Raw genomic sequence first — 22057 nt, forward strand, 5'->3', positions numbered from 1 at the left:
ACCTTTCCTTTGTCATTTTCACTTTCCTTGATTTGAAAGACCAATTTCATTTTCCTTCATAAAAGCTGTCATGTAGCTTTTTGGCATTGACTTGAGTCAATAAGTTTCAGCATGAGAATTTTACTACGTTTCTGGCAGAAGAACCAAACGCATTAAATTCTAGTATATATTATATCCTAATTTCCTTCTGCTTTTTTTTTTTTTTAAAAAAAAAAATGATAAATGTAATTTAAAAAAAAAATAATGTTAATCAACTTCAACCCTAGAGATTCCACAATTAGAATTTTAGAATGATGTTCTTCGACTTTGGTCCTTAGAGATTTAAGATGACGCTCTTTGAGATTTGAAGTTTCGTCATTAAAATCCAACAATGTATTACTTTTTGGAATGTTAGCTTCTTTTCTGTTGATATGCTAGTTTTTAATTTTGACATAATTCATGAACTTCAATTTTTGAATGAATAGAAACAAACATATTTATAATAGTCCATTTGAAAATAATCATGGAATAAATCATATAATAAATTATATATATATATATATATATATTCGGGAATTGGTTGAAGCTGTCACGTCATCATTGTAGAATAAAAATATAGTATCTAACATTACTTCTCAACTTTTTTCTTTGTACTTATATCTCTTGAAATTTTCTAGAAACTAATTTTATATGAATCTTATATTATTCTTTAAGTAGCAAATACTGGTTAATGCAACCAAAACAATATAACTAACCATAAAAGAATATGGCTCACGAAAAACATAAACTTTTTTAAAAGTTTTAAAAAAAAAATGATAATTATGCTGGTGCATGTTCAAGATTCCCTTAATTTTTTATTTTTTTTTAAAAAAATGGGTTTGTGGGGGCCACGGCCCCCACTGGCCCTAATGGGACTCTACTGCTCTTAGTTCTGCAAAAGTTAAGCACCTATTTAGTCAAAATATTCCTACAACGTACAAGGAATTAGATTAATACATATTTATAAAAGGTGTTGTGTTGAGAAGTGTTTTTGGCCATTTTGGGTTTTGAGTTATTTATAAATGTATTTGTCTTAAGAACTAAAAACAGAAATAATAACAAACATGACGATCATAATTAATTGTCGAAATTGAAAACTTATTGAAATTGCATTAGAATCTACAAACTAAATTTGATTTTGGCCTAAGAAAATTTCTAACGTCTATTTTGTTCATTTGTTGAGGAAATAATTTTAATTTCTTAAGTTAATGATCTCAGTTAATTAGTTGAGTACGCCTAATTTGAATACTAGAAAAAGCAAGAATATTTCCAAAAATAGCAAATGCAATAAATATTATTTAAAAAGCAAAAGAAAATAGCTACAAGATCGAAGACTTGACAATTGACTTGGGGAGTCTTTGGAGTTGTCTTGGACGTCGTGTGGCCCTCATTGATTTGGAAGGCCAATTTCATTTTCCCCTTCGTAAAAACTGTTTCGAGGACCCTAAACTCAACCTGTTGCTTGATTTTACACATTGGCTTGAATGAGTCGATATTCCTCATTCTCATTGACCTGAGAGTCAATATATATATATACACACATCCATGATCGACACATACATATATATCATCAGTTTAAAAGATTCGCTTGATGTGATGATGACACCTTTTGGCATTGACATGGGCCCATAGAATATATTGGTGCCTTGCAATGAAATTTCCTGTGTATTAATTTCAGCATCAAGGTGGGTTTGAGGGTGAAGTTTTCACTTAATTTTGTGTTTCCTTTCCTTTTCAATTATATCGTAATTTCATTTTCTGGAAATTTACTGCATGTGTTTTACACATCTACTGATCTACATCATTTTTGGCTTGTTCGGCTGACTGATCGACCGGACTCTGTGTTCTAATAATTGAAATAGTCAAATTTGAATCTCTCTCTCGATCATAAACAAGATGAGGAGAGTGAGTGTGTTTTTTTTGATATATGTCACAATGAAATATTTGGTTCCTCATAATCATACTCGATCATTGATCTTCAACTTGTATTTCCAACAACTCTTTAACGTTCATAAACGTTTGACAGAGTATATATTCTAAAAGTAACGATTCTTAGTTGAGTAATATGAGGCCAAGAGAATGAAAATGAAATATAATAAGTTTTTGGAAGAACTTTAAGAAGATTAACCGATTGTTGTTGATGGCAGTTTTGCTTGATCCACGATACAAGGTAGGTACTTCGAAATTTTTGTTCATGCATAATTTAGGGATTAAAGAGACATAAAATATTGTACCTTTTTTCCCATACTCTCATGTATCCTCCAAAATTTACTTAAGTACTTTTTCCAACTTCTCAACTTTATCGGTAGTGGGAGTTTGTAGAAAGTAGAAACCATGTTTCTGTCACCGATTTAATCGAAATCCAGGCATACTTAATTATAAGCTAATTAAAATGTAAAACCAAATAAAGTCAACATATTCTACGCACCGTTTTTTTTTCATTTGTTTTTTTAACGAGTTTATCTCCCAACATGTGTCGTTCCTATATATTTTAATTTAATTAACTTTTTTCTTAACTTCTAGTTAATTAAGAATAATAAGGACTACTTGGCCGTCCAGTGTGCTGTAATTAATGATCAGTTTTATCAATATATAAGAATTACGCTTTAGAGAGTGATTCTTCTATTTTCTATGATTCTTAATTAGAAATTTTTAGGATTTATGTAAGAATTGTAAAGTCTAGCCGGTTTGTGTAAATTCTACTTAGTACTTCCCAACCACTGCACCATGCAAGCTTGCCCTGAAAAGGGATCGAGTACTTAATTATACACAAAAAACAAAGAAAGAGTAGATTGAACCTGTCTCTAGCTTTACTTTAGTCCCTCATTCTCCAAATAAGATGCCTCTCTGAAGCCAATGTCATTCTGTGCCTCTAGATAATTAAGTATTCTCTACATGGACCCTGGTGGTAGTGAATATTACACATGCAGATGAGCCATGGCTGCGCAATTATCATTCAAAATGCATATGAGAATTTACGGCTTGTACAGCTTTGGAATATTCCCTTTTTATCTAGATGTTTGGCTGTATTTTGTTTTTGTTTTTGTTTGTTGTAGCTCAGGCAGGTTGTTTGCCTTTGGATTCTGGTTTTTCTTTGTTGGTAGGGCTTACAGAGCTTGTTGCTCGTGTTTGCCCTTAGTGTAGTTTGTAAATAGTTGGGATGTTTCTGGGTTGGTTGGTGCTATAAAGGTTTTTTTCATTAAAAAAAGAAAAGAAAAAAGAGATGCCTAGCTAGGTAACGCATGTGCAGCAATAATAGCAAATTACAAATATACATCACAGTATATCACAATAAACAAACCAAAATTAATATAAAGATTAACATTCGCCACATCAACACACAGATTTTGTTGATAAAGTAAAAACTCTTTGAATAACACGTCAAAGGTAGAACTATTATGGGACAGTCAAACCCAAGAAACTAATAATAAGAAGAATTTGTAGTACAGGGAGAACACATGCACTTACAACTGGCCTTGTAACGGTTTTGACATTCGAAGTTGACAAGCACTCTCACTTGCCTCCTACCACAGCAACTCCAAATCCTTTTTGGACAATTCTTCTCCTTGGTCACCTTACCGACCCATCAGTAGACTTCAAGTTGTTGATGGTGAATTGTGTGGTTTAAATGAAACAATCCAAGAGAATAGGCAATGAAAGCTCTTAAGACATAAATTTCTTTTGGCATATAGAGGAGAAGGTTAGGCACTATTTAGGCTCAAGAACATAGAAGAAACTCTCCAAAACAAATATGAAATATCCTCTCTAACTCATTGAAGTTCATAGGTTATGATCCTTACATAGACCGTAGAAAGACAAAGCTATTTGTTTTTAAGTCGAATAGAGTTAATTAATTTGCACTACCGCAAAATTTGGTCGATCGAATTTAAATTCAATCAAATTATTTTTGTTCAATCCAATATGACCTTGCTTTGTTTGAACACCTTTGCAAATGAAACATTATGTCTTGACAAAACATCTGGACATGTAACTCCCCTAAAATTGATTAACTCGGTAATCAATTCGAAGTGTCATTGTAACTTCCTCAACCTAGCTTATTTATTAAGAAAATAAGTCGAAAAGTTACAAGGACCCCTTATCAAAGGGCAATGCAGCAGAATAAAGTGTCGTTAGTTATTAACTCTCAACAGTAAGTAAGATAGCCGGCCACACCTCTACAAAAGCTAAACACCTGTTTTGTCAAAATATTCTTAAAACAATAATACAGATTTATAAAAAGAGTTGTGGTTGAGAAGTGTTTTGAGTTGTTTATATTAGTATTTGTCTTAAGAGTTGAAAACCAAAGATAGAAAACAAAGGCATTAACATACATTACCATGATTGTCGTAATTGAAAACCTATTAAAATCACGTGAAAATCTAGGAACTAAATATAATTTATTCCTAATATATATATATAGCTTCTATTTTGTTTGTTTGAATTTTAATTTCTTTGGTTAATGATCTCAATTAGTCGGGCATGCATACTTGAATATATGGATGTAAATAAACCAGTCATTTGACAATCCGTTCGAAACCCACTCGGTTTAGCCCGATTTAAACTCGAACTCGATACTATAGAAACTCATTCGTTATTGTTGAAACCCGCTCAATTAGTAAGTGATACATACTCGACTTGCTCGACAAAACTCGATAGGGGCTCGCAAGCTCATTTCGTTTAAAGTTCGATGGGATCGCTCGTCCGTCTCGTTACTCCGACTCGTTAGCTCGTTCATATCCCTTATATATTACTAAAAATGAGTTACATAAATTTAAGCATATATATTAGTACAAATATATTTATATATTTGTATGTGTGTGTATTAGTTAACATACTAACTAGTTAGAGCATCTCTAGCAAGAGAAGTTAAAATAGCTATTCAAAAGGTACAAATATTTACTTTAATTACTCATTTTTCTAAACACACTCTAGCAACTCACTCTCTATTTTCTTTAAATTTTATTTTTTAATCTTTTTCCTAATTTTTTTTTTTCATTTCTCTCTCACTCTTCGGTTTCCCTCTCACTCTCCAGTCTCCCCCCAGTGACTTGCAATTTATCCTTTGGCGCCCAAAAATCCCACCGCCAATTTTCCCGTAACGTCGAGTTCGACTCGGTGAATCACTGTAAGATCGTCCAAATTCTTACTCACTTATCGTAATTTTCGAGCTCACAGTGTAGAATTCTTGTACTAGATCGGTGATTTGTTTAACTTAGGGATTCGTTTTCCTACTTGTTTGGTTGCTGAGAAAAAAAAATGGGAAAGACAGGGATTGTGGAATTCCGAGTTTTAGATTTTTCATAGTTTGTAGGAAAAGAAGGTTTGTTGGTTTGGAATTAGCTTCGGCGAATGAACAGACGTCTGGGGGCGGCAGACCGGAACCTAGGACCGGTGAAGAGAACTCTAGAGAAGACGAGGCAGAAGGGTCGCCTGAGTCCGGAGAGGGAGAAGCTGGCTTGGACGACGTGGGCTTCGGTGATCTAGGCCGAGAAGGCAAACGACCGGCAGGAGGTGGGAGACCGACGACTGAGGCCGGTGACGACGACAGCAAAGTGGACGTTGAAGCACCAGAGAGAGATCAATTGAGGGAGAGGGAGAAAATATTATTAAAAAAATGTAAACATATACAGTAAAAAAAAAAAAAAAAAAAACCAAATCTGCTGGAAAGAAAAAAAAAATGACAAAAATAGTCAAATTTAACTTTTTTGAGAAATTTATAGCTCTCCTGCTGGAGATGCTCTTAGTTCATAAACTAACATATTATTTAATTTATTAACATATACTAAGTAAATGTAATTAACTATATGTTACTCGATATTATATATATATATATATATATATATACACGCTTATATACTAAATAAGCATATAGTATACTAGCTAAGTAAATATTGTATTATATATTAATTATAATACTTTGATAATAGTATTTAGTATGTTAAACTAACATATTAAGTTATTAATAATTAGTATAGAGGTTGTTCACAAGTTTGGGCTTGAACTCCGCTCTAATCATACTTTGAAAAATTTAATAGCCTAATTCGAGTTCTAGTTGAGCCGAGCTTGTCGAGTAACCCGGCTCGGCTCGACTCGAATGTCATTCTCAACGAACTCGTTTGAATTTTAAACGAGCCGAACTTGAACACGCATTTTATAACTCGACTTGAATTCGAACTCGATTATTTAAACTTAACTTATAAACGAGCCAACCTTAAAATCTTAAAATTTGATTCAGCAAAATGCAAGATTTTCAAAAGAGTAAATGTAATAAATATTATATTAAAAAGAAAAAGAAGATAATAATATAAGAACACTATTACAATTGACTTGGCGAGTCTTCGGACCTTTCCTTCGTCAATTAATGTTGTCTTTGACGTCGTCATGTGTGCCCCCCCTCCCTAATTTCTTCGTAAAAGCAATTTTGAGGACCCTAAACAGTAAACACGCAAAACCTATTGCTCGACTTAGAACGCATTGGCATGTAGTACTAGTCAATGCTCAATGTCATTGACTTGAGAGTCAAATATCATCACTTTAATTAAAAAATTAATTCACTTGATGTCCCACTGTTGTCAAATCATTTAAACAAAAGATTTATTAAAAATTTCAAAATTTTATTTTTTTTACTTTATATGATTACATCAATCACTTGTTATTGTTACTCTTGAAATAAAAAATCAACTACAAAATCATTTACCAAACATACCTAATGTCATGTAAACGTTTGGCCCCCAACTAACAAATTAAGGAAAGCTCTTCGAACTTGCAATCTGGCCAACATATATAATGCAGGAAAACTCCCTTAAAAAAAAAAAAAAAAAAATCATATAGATAGTATCATAAAAGACTGGATTTTGTCTAAATTAAATATTTATAAAAACTAATTAAATAATATTATATTCTAGAAAATTTCTCAAAATTATAAACAACCATGACAACCATGACATCCTAGCCTAGCTAGTCACCCTAGCTTGGATAACATGTAAAAGATTACTTCTTCTAAAATCAAGAATGCTAGCCGTCCTTAATTAATTCCCTTGCTTGAAGATGAGAAGATTAAGTATTCTTTGGGGGTGATTTCACAAACACATTGCTATTATACGTAATTACGAGGAAGGCACACCGCACACACACATATATATACATATATATATATATATATATATATATATACAGAACCGGCTGCCTTTGCCTTGCAATGAAATTTCCTCTGTATTTCAGCATCAAGAGGTGGGGTTCCAGCATATGATTTTTTTGTGTTCCCTTCCAAATCATTTTGGCCTCTTCTCTGCCTTTGCCTTGCAATGAAATTTCCTCTGTATTTCAGCATCAAGAGGTGGGGTTCCAGCATATGATTTTTTTGTGTTCCCTTCCAAATCATTTTGGCCTCTTCTCTGCTGACTGACTGACTGACTGACCCGACTCTATCGATCTTCTGGCATGTATAATGAAATGGTCAAATTGGAATCTCTTTCTCCCTCTCACGCTCGCATAAACAACACTGCTTGCGCGTGGACACGCCCCAAAATCGACTATAAATAAGCATAGATCGATAAGAGAAGGTAAAGCCCACACATTTACTGATCATCTATCTCCAAATTATGAGGGCCTTCTTTGTAGTATGCCTTCTTTTGGCTTCCATGATCCTTCTTCCTTCCCCGACGAAAGCTCGAGAATTATCTCAAACTGGTTAGACTACCAAATCCCCTTGGTTTTTTTTTTTTTTTTTTTATATTTATTTATTCATTTATTATTATTATTTTTTTCAACGTACGTACATCACAGATATATAACTGCTGCATAGCCTGCATATATATTATAATATTATATTATTATATTAATTTGTTTGCTTGACATTAATTGTTACAAATTAAATGGATTATGTGATACCGTGTTTCTCCAACAAAAGTTGATAAACCCGCTGTTCCCAACTGCGGCCGTGGAAAAGCATATGCGTCTTGCCTGCCAAATAGGCCAAAGCCGGGAGAGAAATGCAATCCTAACAGCAATAGGGGTTGCTAGGTGCAGCCCTTTGAAAAAGAAATATCTGGTTTCAATAATGAAGGTGTACGTTGCTTAATTAATATATATGTGAACACACGCCTTCGCCTTCGGGAATTTAGCGACGGCTTTTGCTGTTATGTTAATTGTATGTATTTTTCCTTTCCATGCTGTACGTACGGTAGAACTATATATCTACGTGCTTCGATGTCATATTTGCACAATAAAAGTGAGCCCACGAAAACTCAGTGTATTTGCTTATGCATATGGGATGACTGTTTTTTAAAATAGTCGTATGGGTCTTACCCCTCCTTATATTAAACGGAAAATTTTACTTAATTATAACTCATTATCTTTCATTATTTTTGTAATTAAATACTTAATTTTTTTTTTTTTAAAAAAAAAACTTAGGTATTTTGAGAATTTTGATAGAATTTAACGAAAAATTATAATGGGGTGTTGAAATTAAAAAAAAATAAAAATAAAAAATTGAACGATAAATACCATAAACTGACATTTTTTTAAAATTTGAATACTTAATTGTAAAAATAAAGAAAAATCAAGGGTTATAAACATTGAAGTTTCTCCTATATATTAAAAGAAAAAATGTCAATGGTTTCCTCCAAGAAAAACCATGAAAAACAAGCTAGGGTGATGTAATTATATACAACGGACAAACTTATATTAAAATCAAAAGAGATTCATGCCAACTGAATCAAAATAATTAGAAACAAAGCAAGTTATTAATCCATTTTTGTAGAAGATCGAGAGCATTGCAAAGAAGAAGTGGCGGTTTTACGGTGATAGCCCGAGAGGAGTTTGAGGGATTCTAATAAATAAAACAAAACAAAAAAACACAAAGGGAATATATAAGAGATAAGATAAATGATATTTGCACATCTTTTATGTTTTTTTTAGGGAAAATTGCACCGTTGGTCCCTGTGGTATGCCACAATTATTTTTTACTCCTTATGGTTTAAAAAGTTCATGGAAGGTCCTCGTGGTATGCAATAATTACAAATCAATCCATGGCGTCAAATTCTGTTAAATTTTTTAACAGATTCCGTCAAATGTCACGTCAGCGACACGTGTCGCCAATAAAATGGCGACACGTGTCCATCTTAATAAAAAAAATAAATTTATTAAAAAAAAATAAAAATATTTATTTTTTTAAAAAAAAAATTCAAAAAAATTCAAAAAAAAAAAAAAGGCTGAAATGGGTGGCCAAGCCACCCCCAAGCTACAGGGGGTGGCCCTATGGCCACCCCAGGCAACTGGGGGTGGCCGCGCGCCACCCCCAAACAACTCCGGGGTGGCGTGCGGCCACCCCCAGGCCACTGGGGTGGCTGCGCGCCACCCCTAGTGGCCTGGGGTGGCCATAGGGCCACCCCCTGTGGCATGGGGGTGGCCGCGCGCCACCCCCAAAGGGGTGGCTTGGCCACCCCTTTCAGCCTTTTTTTTTTTTTTGAATTTTTTTGAATTTTTTTTTTTAAAAAAATAAGTATTTTTATTTTTTTTAATAAATTTATATTTTTTTATTAAGATGGACACGTGTCGCTGACATGACATTTGACGGAATTTGTTAAAAAATTTAACAGAATTTGACGCCAGGGATCGATTTGTAATTATTGCATACCACAAGGACCTCCTATGAACTTTTTAAACCATAGGGAGTAAAAAATAATTATGGCATACCACAGGGACCAACGATGCAATATACCCCATGCAAATAGATTTCGAGATTTTATTGATCATATACATCTTAAAAGTATGTGAATTTATACAGTTTTCTGTTGATTTTGGTTTAAGACAATTCATCGTGTCTGGGTAAATTATTCAAATTTATCTGTTTATCTGTTGTACCTGTATATTAATGCTTGGTATAACTTAAGCATATTTTCCATTGCATTAAAGATGCTTCTTGTGTTAGAGTTTGTTGTCCAATTACTCAAGCATCTATCTTGAATGGTAAATTCTATTTAATTGTTATATTTATTATGGTTACTTCGTGTATGTTATCTACCCTGACAAATTATATATGCATGCAGAAATTTTCCTCAGGGGACTATTAGTGATATGATAAAAGATTCTTCTCAGGGAATCTCATTTGTCTGCAATCACATAGCAGAATATGGGGGTGACCCTAACAGGTGACAAACTAATTTCTTTGTTTCTGGAATTTCTCATCTCATCTTCAAACCATGCCATTGATCTTTTTGTCCATATTTGGGTAGGATATATCTAATGGGGGCAATCGGCTGGTGCACACATTTCTGCTTGTGCTCTCGTGGAGCAAGCAATCAAAGAATCTGAATCTGGAAAAGGAGAGAGTATTTCTTGGAGTGTCTCTCAACTAAAAGCTTATTTTGGTTTATCTGGAGGGTAAATTTTTATCTGTTCCTTTTGTTGTGAATCTCGTGGAAGTTTGTTGAATCTGATCAGGGCCTGTCAGATGATCTAATATGTTAAATCCATAGCCTTTTTGAGCAGTTCACCATTTACTAGTGGATATTTGTTAATGATTGTATGGATCATCCCTGGGGTTTAACCTTTTGTGAACCCAGACCAGAAACATCTAGCTTTGGAACTTGTTGATAATGAGAGTATTAGGTTCATGAGAGAATGGGACTCTGTCCACTGGTGCTTTTACCAAATTTTGGTCACTGGTTGTTGATGTCTTCTCAGTACCATGAATCATAAATCGGTTCTCACTCAAATCCTGGAAATAGTAAGCTATATGCCCCTTGGCCTGCCTTTTGCAGATATGGAATGCTGCCCATAGCTTTTAGTGTTCCCATACTAATGGCGCATGGATGGACCAACTGAACATCTACCAATTTGCCTTCTCAATTACCGTGTGCCAGAGTTTGGAACTGCAGCTCTGTGAAATCTGTTTTTCCTATTGCACAGCTTTGAGTTTCTTTTGTGGACCTGTAGTATAGCAAATATACTCTTTAGTTACTGTGCTTTTTGATTATTGGAGATAGTGTAGTAAAGGAAGGCCTTCAGATTTTCAAAGAGGTGCCACACGCATGCTATACATGTTATTGTTAATCATGACTATCTTAAGTTACTTAGAATGTGCGGATCCTTGTGGTATGCGTAACGGGAAAGAGAATGCGGTACCACCTCTTATCCTTGAATGTGTTATATCATTGGAAGATGGAATGTATGATTGTTCAAGTTAAAATCTGTAAGCTGTTGGCCTAGTTTCACTCGAAACTCTATATAGTCTTATAGAAAGTACAAAAATGGGAAGGAAACAATGTGTATTTTTTTTTTTAATGAATGAGAAACTTTCAATGCATTTAGTGTATTTTTGGATTAGTGTATTTAGTGTTTTGGAATGCAAGTGTACCCCGTTTGGATAGAATGATTACTTGTTTTTTATTAGAAGAGGGAAATTGTTGACCGTCATATGGTACATGGACACTATTTAGGTCCTTGATTATGCTAAGTTGCTATGTGCTTATTATAGGTGTGAGGTCTAGTTCTAAGAGTAGATACCATCATATTCGTTTTTGCCAAAAGATACCATATATATATTTTAGTATCATCATAAAGTTCAGAAAGCATGACAAGCTTGATGCATCAATTAATGGAGGCTTCACAGAATAGATTCAATTTAAGTAATAGCAGGCAAGACAAAAACAAACTTCTGTAATTCTCATGACAGTAACTTATACTAAATGGTCTGCATCTTTAAATCAAACAATTTCCCATGCCACCCCACTGGCACCTGTTCCCTATCAGTACAAGGCTGATGGGATTCTTTTTGCTTTCCTATTTTAAGGATGCAAGATCTTTATGAATTTTTTGGAGAAAGTTGAAAGATGGCTTGATGGTTTTATGTTGTTGAGAAGATATACTAGAACAGATTCTGTACGTTGCATCTGTATCATGTTTGTCAATCTAATGGTGGATGCAGCACTTTGGTTCATACTTTGATTATTTTCCCCAGGAAATTCTTTGAGCAGGTACAATTTACTTAATTTAGTTGATCACCTCCACAAACTAGGCCTCTATAGCTCCATTTTCTTAAGGTACTTGCCCAATATTTTGCTGGGAATAGATAGGCATACAGTTATCTTTTTCTTTTTCTTTTTTTTTTTTTTCTTTTTTTTTTTAATTATTATTATTATTTTTTATCACCTTAGATATATTTTGTTGTAATTGGTAATTACAGCATTATGGAAGGTGAACAATCATTGCAGCGATTTTCTCCTGAAGTTATGATACAGGATCCAAGCATTAGAGATGCTGTTTCTCACCTGCCTCCTATTACTCTTTTCCATGGAACCTCAGATTATTCCATACCATCAGATGCCAGGTTAGAATCTCCCTGAAATAAATTCTGCATGCGCTCTAACCATGTTTGGTAGGAGGAATGGAAAGTAGCCAATAAGCTTTAGCTCAAATGGCACAAATAACACCTACTCTATAAATAATAAGGGGAACTATGGAGGGTGAGGTGGTGGGTTTAAGACCCATTGAGTTCATGAGTGACGTACCTATAAAAAAGAAAAAAGACGGGTGGAAAGTGGGAGGGATGAAAAGGAGGGGAGAGGAGGGGGAAAGAGTGGGGAAGTAAGGGGAATCCACCTTTTCCTCATGTGGTGGAAAGGAAATAAAAGAGGAAGGAATGAGAAAAATAAAGATATACTTTTACCATTATGCCCGACTTCAAATTTTTTGAAGGATAAAATTGAAATTTCACATATTTGTCTTAAGAACCCATCTTTTCCTCCGTTCCTCTTCAAATTATATCTGTAACGTGATGATGATCATGAAAGTAATAATAATGTGATAAGAATAATGAAATAAAGAAGCATGTAAGTAAAAAAAATAAGTAATGTGAAATAAAAAAAAAAAAAATAGAATTGAAAATTACTTGGATATTGTGCACATGGATAAAAAAAATACTGTCCTTATGTTTGATACTTACTATGTTCATATTTCTGAAAGCATGAAAGAAATGATCCGTAAATGATGAATAATTGGAGTGAATAAATGACATATTAAGCCTCATATAAAAATATCCATGCCATTTATAACTGTCCCTTTCCTGTCTAATATTATTCACTAATCCTGAAAGATTTGGTATGATGAAGTTGAGTTAATTCCACGCCACGCCTTATGACAAAAGTGGGCTCAGAGTGGTGTATAGTGAAGATTGTGGGAAGTAGAGAGAAAGTCCCTTCCATCATTCCATGGAACTTCAATGTTTCTTAATCCTTCTTTCCATTTGCAGTAAAACTTTTGCAGATGCTCTTCAAAGGGCAGGAGCTCAAGTAACGCTAATTCTGTTCGAGGGAAAAACACATACAGATTTGTTTCTTCAAGTAAGTGATGTCTCGGATATCTTCTTGTAAGGTTGTTACTATTACTTTAGCTTTAACCTCTGATCAGACTTTATGCATTGCCTTATAATTTATTTTCCAAAGTGGTATACGCACCAATGTTTCCAAATTTTCAAATAACAATATCTCAAACTCCTAAAAGCAAATTTGGTATAGACCATTAGAATTCATACATACCATATGAAGCTTTGTCCTTCCAAGCAACCCTCTACTTTTTCGTTATATGCAGGATCCTTTGAGAGGAGGCAAAGATGAACTGTTTGACCATATAGTTGCCGACATACATGCTGGTGATAAGGAAGCTCTTGCCAAGGATGCAGTGGCCCCTCCAAGAAGAAGCCTTGTTCCCGAGTTTTTGTTACGTATGGCTCGCGAGATCAGCCCCTTCTAGACCTTATAGTTCTCTAAGTTTATAAAAACTTAATTCAGATACCTTTGTTACTTTTGTCCATTCTGTGTTCTCTTTAGGAGAACAGTTCTTTTTCTTTGGGTGATTTTGTTATTCCTTTTTGTGGTAAATTTCGAGTGATTAATTACAAGGAGAGAGTTTGTTCTTTTCCTTAATGTATTTAGCAGATAAGTCTCAGACTGGCCTGTCGAATGTCAAATTATTAAAGCTTTTTCTGAAGTAAATAAATGTTCTGCATTTACAAACTAACAAATTGAAGTCATTTCATCTTTCTCCCCACCGTGGTGGTTCTGATATGTTTTCATAAAATGAACGGACCCTTTGACTTTAACTTCTTTAGTTGTGTGATTTGACAAACATAAACATTCTCACCAAGAAGTTCGGGTCGAAACCCAAAGTTTTTAACAACTATTATGCGTACTGATCCGACATTGTCGAAAATAATTTTCTCCTGTCTACAAGCAGCAAGTAGAAAAGTGGTTAAATTGCAACAAAATTGTAGTTTGATGTATCTAAGTGTCACACATACTAGTTTGTGGTGCTTTTTTGAAAATGACTGTTAGTTAGGGGCTTAAATATATTTAAGCCAAAAAATTAAGGTCAATTGTGGGGTTTTTTTTTTTTTTTCCCACATAACCAAACTCCCAATTTGCGTATGAATTTGTTAAAAAAAAAAAAAAAGAAAAAAAGAAAAAGAACAAATCCATTAGAGTATGCTTCCAAACAAGGCTATAGTTTTCTAAAAGCCTCCAAGGTTCAAAACCTTTAAATTTGACCCCAAAAAAACCTTCTAGCAGAGCCTAAAATAAAAAAAAAATAATAAAAAAAAAAAAAACGCTAGGCCTAAATATGTTTAAATTTGACCCAAAAACTTCAAATTAGGCCCAAAAAAAATTCAAACCGGGCCCAAAGAAACTTGAATAAAGCTTTGCATGCTCAGTTCCGCCTACCAACCACCACTGCCATCGACTTGGTGGTAATGGTGAATGCCGAAAATTCTCCTAAGTCTGAAAAAGTCAAAAGTATTTTTGCGTTACCGACTTTATCAGTAGTGGGAGGTGGAAGTTATCCACCCTTTTTTTTTTTTTTTTTTTTTTTTTTCATTTGTTTCCTATTCTCACATGCACCGGATAATTGCGGGATTGGGCTAGACCTTGAGACTGGTCCCATGGTGATTATTGTGCAAGTGGGGTTTCATACTTTCAATCTTTGTGCGGCCTTTAGAAAGGTACAACTTGTTTATGGTTCATTTGAAATCATGAATGGTATTCTTGCCTGTTGTTTATTTTTATTCTTGTACTCCATTTTTCATTTGGACTTAGTTATTGGGGTGCCTACTCTTTTATGGTTGTTCAATTCCTTGTAACCCGCTTTCTCTTATTCGATTAGGGCAAAAAAAAAAATAAAAAAATATTGGCTACGTAGGCATGTGGGATATGGTGTCACCCTCAATTTTGGTAATTTCTTTATCTAATGCTCCGTTTGTTCCAGCGTAAAATGATTTCGACATTTTACGGTGTTTGGTAAGGACAAAAATAATGGTCAACGAAAATTATTTTCAGTTTGACAGTAAAAGCCTTTTTAATTTTTAGAAAACGATTTACGGTTTTGAAAATTGTAAAACCGTAAATCGTTTTTCGAATTTAAATTCACTACAAAAATTGAAGTGGTTTGTGACTGGCTTTTAGTGGCCTTTCAGTCACCCTAAAACGCCACTAAACATTAGTGGCATGTGATTAGTGGCCTTTTTAGAAGGTCACTAATCAATTAGTCAGTATTTCTGACTTTGTGGCGTGTCATTAACTGACGCGCCACAAATTAGTGGCGTGTCAGTTAGACACGCCACTAATTTGTGGCGTGTCAGATAGACACGCCACTATATATATAGTGGCGTGTCTGTATGACACGCCACTAATTTGTGGCGTGTCAGACAGACACGCCACTATATATGGCGTGTCTGTCTATAGTGGCGTGTCTAACTGACACGCCACTAATTAAAGAATTTTTTTTTTTAAAAAAAAGAAAATTGTAAATTCAATAAACCAAATCCAAAAAACCTGCATAAACATACCAATATACCATACAATCCAAATCCGAAATTCTGTATCAAAACACAATCCATCAATACATACCCTACAATCCATCAACACAATTCTGTATCAAAACACAATCCATCAATACATACCCTAAAACTTACAACAAATAAAATATACAATCAATCTTTGTCCTAGATTGATACCAAAAAGTGACAGGAAAATCTACTGCACCAGACAAAAGAAGGGACATCATGGGATTCGTTAAATAAATATCAGCAGGATTGCCATCTCGAGAAATATGTGTTAAGCTGTATGACAGATAGCGCCTGCAAGAACAAAACAATGCCAACAAACAAGTCGATTCAGATACAATAAATTTAAACTACAAAAAAATACAATAAATTTAAACTACCAAGAAATAATTCAGCACATGACCTCAATATCCAGTTACATCTACTCCCTCCAGTACAAAAGAACCTGCAACACAATATCCTATTAATATTTCGTTTGATAAAATAGAGAAGAAAATTGTGGATCATTTTCAAGAGAACCACCAGTGAGATGTGAATTGAGGAAAAAAAAATACCGTGCCAAGAATAACTAATGTCAAGATTTAATTTTATAAACTTGCCCTTAATCATCATAATGTAGTCAATGCAATAAGGAAGGGTTTTCAGGTCAAGACCATAACAGTTTGGAACAGCAACAGAAATGAAGCTCAGAGAGATAAAAACCTATTTCTTAAGGAAACAAACTAACATTAAGTACAAACACACTGACATTAACCTACAATATAAGTATGTTAGAGGATCATTACCACAAAGAGAGAATAATATTTGCTAAGTTAAATAGAATAATATAAGATTAATTGCAGTCATCCACCCTAAACTATGAAGACATTTGTAATGTTCACCCTAAACTACAAAAAAATCATTCCAAAAAAAGCAAGTGCATATTTGCTAACTAAAATAAACCTAAATGTTACCCAATATCAATCGTCAGCAAGATTTTCATGATCGGGTAACTGCACAGCATTTTCCGTAGGATCTGCGAATGATAAAACAAATATAGTTAACAAACAATATGATCAAATCATATCAAGTCCTAAGCATTCAACAAAGTGAATTTAAACAGACGTAATCATACCACGAAAAAGAAATTCATTAATTATTACCTGATCTGCTATCAACAGATGATACATTCATACGATGTGCAGAATTTTTGTCTGGAACTGCGATATCATGAGAGACTCCGGGCATGGATGCTGACTGGCGCCACAATGACTCCATTTGGCTAAAACGGGACATAATCTGAGATTGTGCTGCCAACACCTCATCCATTTGTAACTTGTGCCGTGCCCGCTCAGCCTCAAGTACTCTCTCGATCTCAGAAGCTTGTTGTGCCCGCTCAGCCTCGAGTACTCTCTCCATCTCAGAAGCAAACATTTCTTGCGAAAAGACGGTCTGCCCTTGATTTTGTGAACGTGACTGTGATGGTGTATGGTATGAGCGTATGGACCCCCGCACAGGCCAAACATTTGGCCCAACCTGCCGAACTCTGCCGGCGTACTCCGGCTTATTGCCGAGCGCCTGGGCGTACGCATCGTCATGTCTCCAGCGTGTCCTTCCTTGTGTTATGCTTGACGATTCGGCAGAGTCAGTTGGCATTAGCATCGCCATCCTCTCCTGCATGTCGTATAAATGTTGGTGTGTCAAACTAATGTGCATCGTAAATAATTAATCACACATATAAGTAAAACAATATATGAAAGGTGAATAGTATATGAAAGGTGAATAGCATACACATCTCTCTTTTACTATATCATTTGGATAGCTTCCATCCTTCCTCGTGTGAGATTTTATGTACGATTGTGCTCGTGTAGGAGGAATGCCATCCTTGACAGTCTGTCAAAAGAATAAAACATTATAATACATGTTTATATATACAATGTTTAGTACGTGATAAATTGGTGCACATACTTCTTCGTGTGACAATCTCGCGTAACTTTTGGTCCCCGTGCAATGAGGAGTATTTTGCAATGCTCGTAATTGCTTCATATGGTCAGCATACTCCTACACAATTAACATTCTTATTATGTAAACACTAACACAACTAAATGAAATTAATGAAACGACACAAAATACTAATATAATTCATGACTAACCTGATACTCCTCGTCACACCATTTATTCATTAACGCATCCAAGTCCTCGGGGTGGTAGTTGGAGAGTTTTCTTGCCCCTACTCTTGCTCGTATTGTCTCAGGAGTATCGCCCCGTTGAATGCCTAGGTTCATTTTTGTACTGTGTCTCCAATTCTTAAGCTTTACACCCATATCCCGAAATGCATCTCGTTTTACTTTTCGTAAATCACAACTTGGCGGGATGTAAAAGTCCACCTACACAAGTTGAAAATTGATAAATAAAAATAAAAAAGAAAAAAGAAAAAAAAAAGGTTTAGTGGTATGTAAAAAAGCCCACTTACCATCAGGGCTTCCCATATATCCTCCTTTGTACGAGCCGGTACATGCGCCCAGTCGTCCCGTAGATGCACATAGTTCCCGCTCCTTATTAGCTTCCCGGTTTGCCGTCTAAATTTGTTGGCGCTAAATCCCACGGGTTGCCAGCCTTGATTATAATCCATCACGACCCTCTTCCCCGCGGGGATCTCCCATGCCTTGTGCGGGTCTGTAATGGTCATAACTTCAAAGGAAGTGCTGCCATCCGGATTAGTACCTATAACAGTAATAGATATCGATGTTAATTATTTCAAAATGAATATAAAATACAAAACAATAAATACGTATATATCCTTTAAATTTATAAAAATATGTACTTACTTATCGTTCGGACCTGATATGCGCCCAGCACTTGTGTAGCAAGCTCATCCTCGGGCTGTGCATCATGCAGGCCCTCCGCGGGTTGTGCATCATGCAGGCCCTCTGGAGCTTGTGTCTCACTATAGTCTGGAAGATGTGTCTCGGTATCATGAGAACCCGATAAACTGTAGTCAAATAGCCGCGCCACGTGACCAGGGGAACACGCCTCTAACTGGCTCACTGTCTGCTGCATATGAGGCAGATGGTCAAATGTATTATCCGGCATGTTGTATTGATATCCTGAGTGATCATCTGCGAACAGTGGTCTGTACCCTGCCTCTGTGTGCGTAGGGTCGCTCTGTGTGTGCGTAGGGTCGCTCTGTGTGTTAACATAAGTTAAAGTTTCTAAATAAACTGATAATTTATAGAAAAGAATCAAGCCACTGAATGCACTGATCTTGGGCAAAAACCCCAACAAAAACCCCAAACAATAGAGGCCAAAATAAATGCACCAAGTAATAAAAACGAAAATACTAACCTTGGGCAGGGGTGATCTTGGGCGGCCGGGAATGGGCGGCGTCGGTGGTGGCCGTCGTCTAGCTGGGCGGAGAGCTAGAGATGAGAGAGAGAGAGAGAGTGAGAGAGAGCTAAAGAGAGAGAGAGAGAGAGAGAGAGAGAGAGAGAGCTAAAGAGAGATATTGAGAGGGAGAGAGAGAGAGAGAGGAGATGCATACCTGATCGGCGGTGGGATGCGGCGGCCGGCGATAGCTCAGATGAGAGAGAGAGGGAGAGAGAGGGAGAGAGAGAGAGAGAGTAGAGTGAGAGGAAGCAAAATATTGCCTGCAGGTTTCGTGCTTACATGGGAGAACCGCGCGTTTTTGCGCGGTTCTATGAAAATTTGTGGCGTGTCAGTTTCTGACACGCCACAAAATTGTGGCGTGTCTGACTGGCACGCCACAATTTTGTGGCGCGTCCAGTGAACACGCCACAATTTCTGTGGCGTGTCAGTCAGACGCGCCACAAAATTGTGGCGTGTCCGTTAGACGCGCCACAAAATTGTGGCGTGCTGATGTCAACACGCCACTAATTTAGTGGCCTTTATTTCCGACATGCCACTAATCATTTTAGTGAGGTGTTAAAATATAACACGCCACTAATTAGTGAAGTGTCAAACAGTAACTTACTGTAGACACGCCACTAAATGCACTGTTTTTTGTAGTGATTATTTGTCCTTGCACACACGTTTGTGAGAATCTACAACTGCCGAGCATCGAAGTTTGTTGGTAGATCGAATCTACCGCCAAAAGTCTCAAATTTTGATATTAAATTGCCGGATTCCAGCGATCGTGGTGTGGCCCTCATTGATTTGGAAGGCCAATTTCATTTTCCCCTTCGTAAAAACTGTTTCGAGGACCCTAAACTCAACCTGTTGCTTGATTTTACACATTGCTTGAATGAGTCAATATTCCTCATTCTCATTGACTTGAGAGTCAATATATATATATATATATATATATATATATATATATATATATATATATATATATATATATATATATATATATATATATATATATATATATATATATTTAAAAGATTCAATTGAGGTGATGACACCTTTTGGCATTGACATGGGCCCATAGAATCGATCGGTGCCTTGCAATGAAATTTCCTGTTTATTTCAGCATCAACGTGGGGTTTGAAGGTGAAGTTTTCACTTAATTTTGTGTTTCTTTTCCTTTTCAATTATATCGTAATTTCGTTTTCTGGAAATTTCCTGCATGTACGTGTTTTACACATCAACATCATTTTTGGCTTGTTCGGCTGACTGATCGACCGAACTCTATGTGTTTGCATATATAGTGAAATAATTCTTGAGTGTTTTCAATCAATGTGTTCTAATAATTGAAATAGTCAAATTTGAATCTCTCTCTCATAAACAAGATTAGGAGAGTGAGAGTGTTTTTATTGATATATGTCACGTTAATGAAATATTTGGTTCCTCATAATCATACTCGATCATCGATCTTCAACTTGTATTTCCAACAACTCTTTAATGTTCATAAACGTTTGACAGAGTATATATTCTAAAAGTAACAATTCTTTGTTGAGTAATATGAGGCCAAGAGAATGAAAACGAAATATGCATGATAAGTGTTTAGAGGGACTTTGAGAAGATTAATCAATTGTTTTATATGGCAGTTCTGCTTGATCCACGTTACAAGATAGTTATGTTGAAATTTTGTTCAAGTGTAATTTAGGGATTGAAGAGACAAAATATTGTACCTTTTTTTCCCATTCTCTCATGTATCCTCGAAAATTTACCCAAGTATTTTTTCCAACTTACCGAATTTATCGGTGGTGGGAGTTCGTAGAAAATAGAAATTGTGTTTAATTATATCACCGATTTAATCAATATCCAGCCTTACTTATAAGCTAATTAAAATTTTAAACCAAATAATGTGATCAATATATTCTACGCACCATTTTTTTTTTTATCAATTGTTTTTATAACGAGTGTATATCTCCCAACATGTGTGGTTCCTATATGTTTTAATTTAACTTTGTTCCTAACTTCTAGTTAATTAAGAATAATAAGGACTACTTGGCTGTCCAGTGTGTTGTAATTAATATATGATCAGTTTTATCAATATATAAGAATTACGCTTTAGAGAGTTATTCTTCTACTTTCTATGATTCTTAATTAGAAATTTTTAGGATTTATATATAAATTGTAAAGTCAAGCTGGTTTGTGTAAATTCTACTTACTACTTAATTCCCACCCATTGCGCCATGCAAGCTTGCCATGAAAAGGGATCCAGTACTTACACACAAAAAAGAAAGAAAGAGTAGATCGAACATGTCTCTACCTTTAGTCCCTCATTCTCCGAATAAGATGCTTCTCTGAAGCCAATATCTTTCTGTGTCTCAAGATGATAAGATAATTAAGTATTCTCTGCATAGACCCTGGTGGTGGTGAATATTACACATACAGATAGGCTATGGCTGCGCAATTATTATTCAAAATGGATTAAATTTTAGTCTCCATCTACAAATTTGTACTTGTTATTTTAATTATTTTATGTGGTCTGCTTTCTGTGTAAGACTTTTCAACTATATATATATCCCACTCCTTTTTTTTTTTTTTTCTTTTTTTTTATTTTGTAATTTCCTGTACGTATCCTACTTCACTTGGCTTGTTTTCTAGTGTATCCATCATATCAATCCATTGATTACAGTTGGATATGCATATATGGTCTATAAATAAGAGCAGCGTAGAGAAGGTTTAATTGCACTATCAACTCCCGAAATGAAGTCCACTCTACTTATAATCTCCCTTCTCTTGGCGTCCACACTTTTCCTTCCTTCTTCCATTTTAGCTAGACAATTATCTGGTGAGCTCACTCATGCACGC

The 22057-nt window shown here is 35.2% G+C and overlaps 2 long non-coding RNA genes and 1 pseudogene across 2 annotated transcripts in view; all 3 read left to right on the forward strand.

The window, feature by feature from the left end:
- Positions 1–7206: 7206 nt before the first annotated feature.
- LOC133861491 (uncharacterized) lies at positions 7207–8284 on the forward strand. Its single transcript, XR_009899025.1, has 2 exons — positions 7207–7707; positions 7928–8284. It is a non-coding gene; the product is annotated as an uncharacterized LOC133861491 (long non-coding RNA).
- A 1649-nt stretch (positions 8285–9933) lies between these two features.
- Positions 9934–14067, forward strand: LOC133860451 (isoprenylcysteine alpha-carbonyl methylesterase ICME-like; annotated as a pseudogene).
- A 7748-nt stretch (positions 14068–21815) lies between these two features.
- The window catches only part of LOC133859193 (uncharacterized), an 894-nt gene continuing 652 nt past the window's right edge, over positions 21816–22057 (forward strand). The window contains exon 1 of the long non-coding RNA XR_009898718.1: positions 21816–22037. This is a non-coding gene — a long non-coding RNA (uncharacterized LOC133859193). The remainder of the gene's footprint in view (positions 22038–22057) is intronic.

The sequence above is a fragment of the Alnus glutinosa genome, chromosome 2 (assembly GCF_958979055.1).
Source record: "Alnus glutinosa chromosome 2, dhAlnGlut1.1, whole genome shotgun sequence".
Classification (NCBI taxonomy): Eukaryota; Viridiplantae; Streptophyta; class Magnoliopsida; order Fagales; family Betulaceae; genus Alnus; species Alnus glutinosa.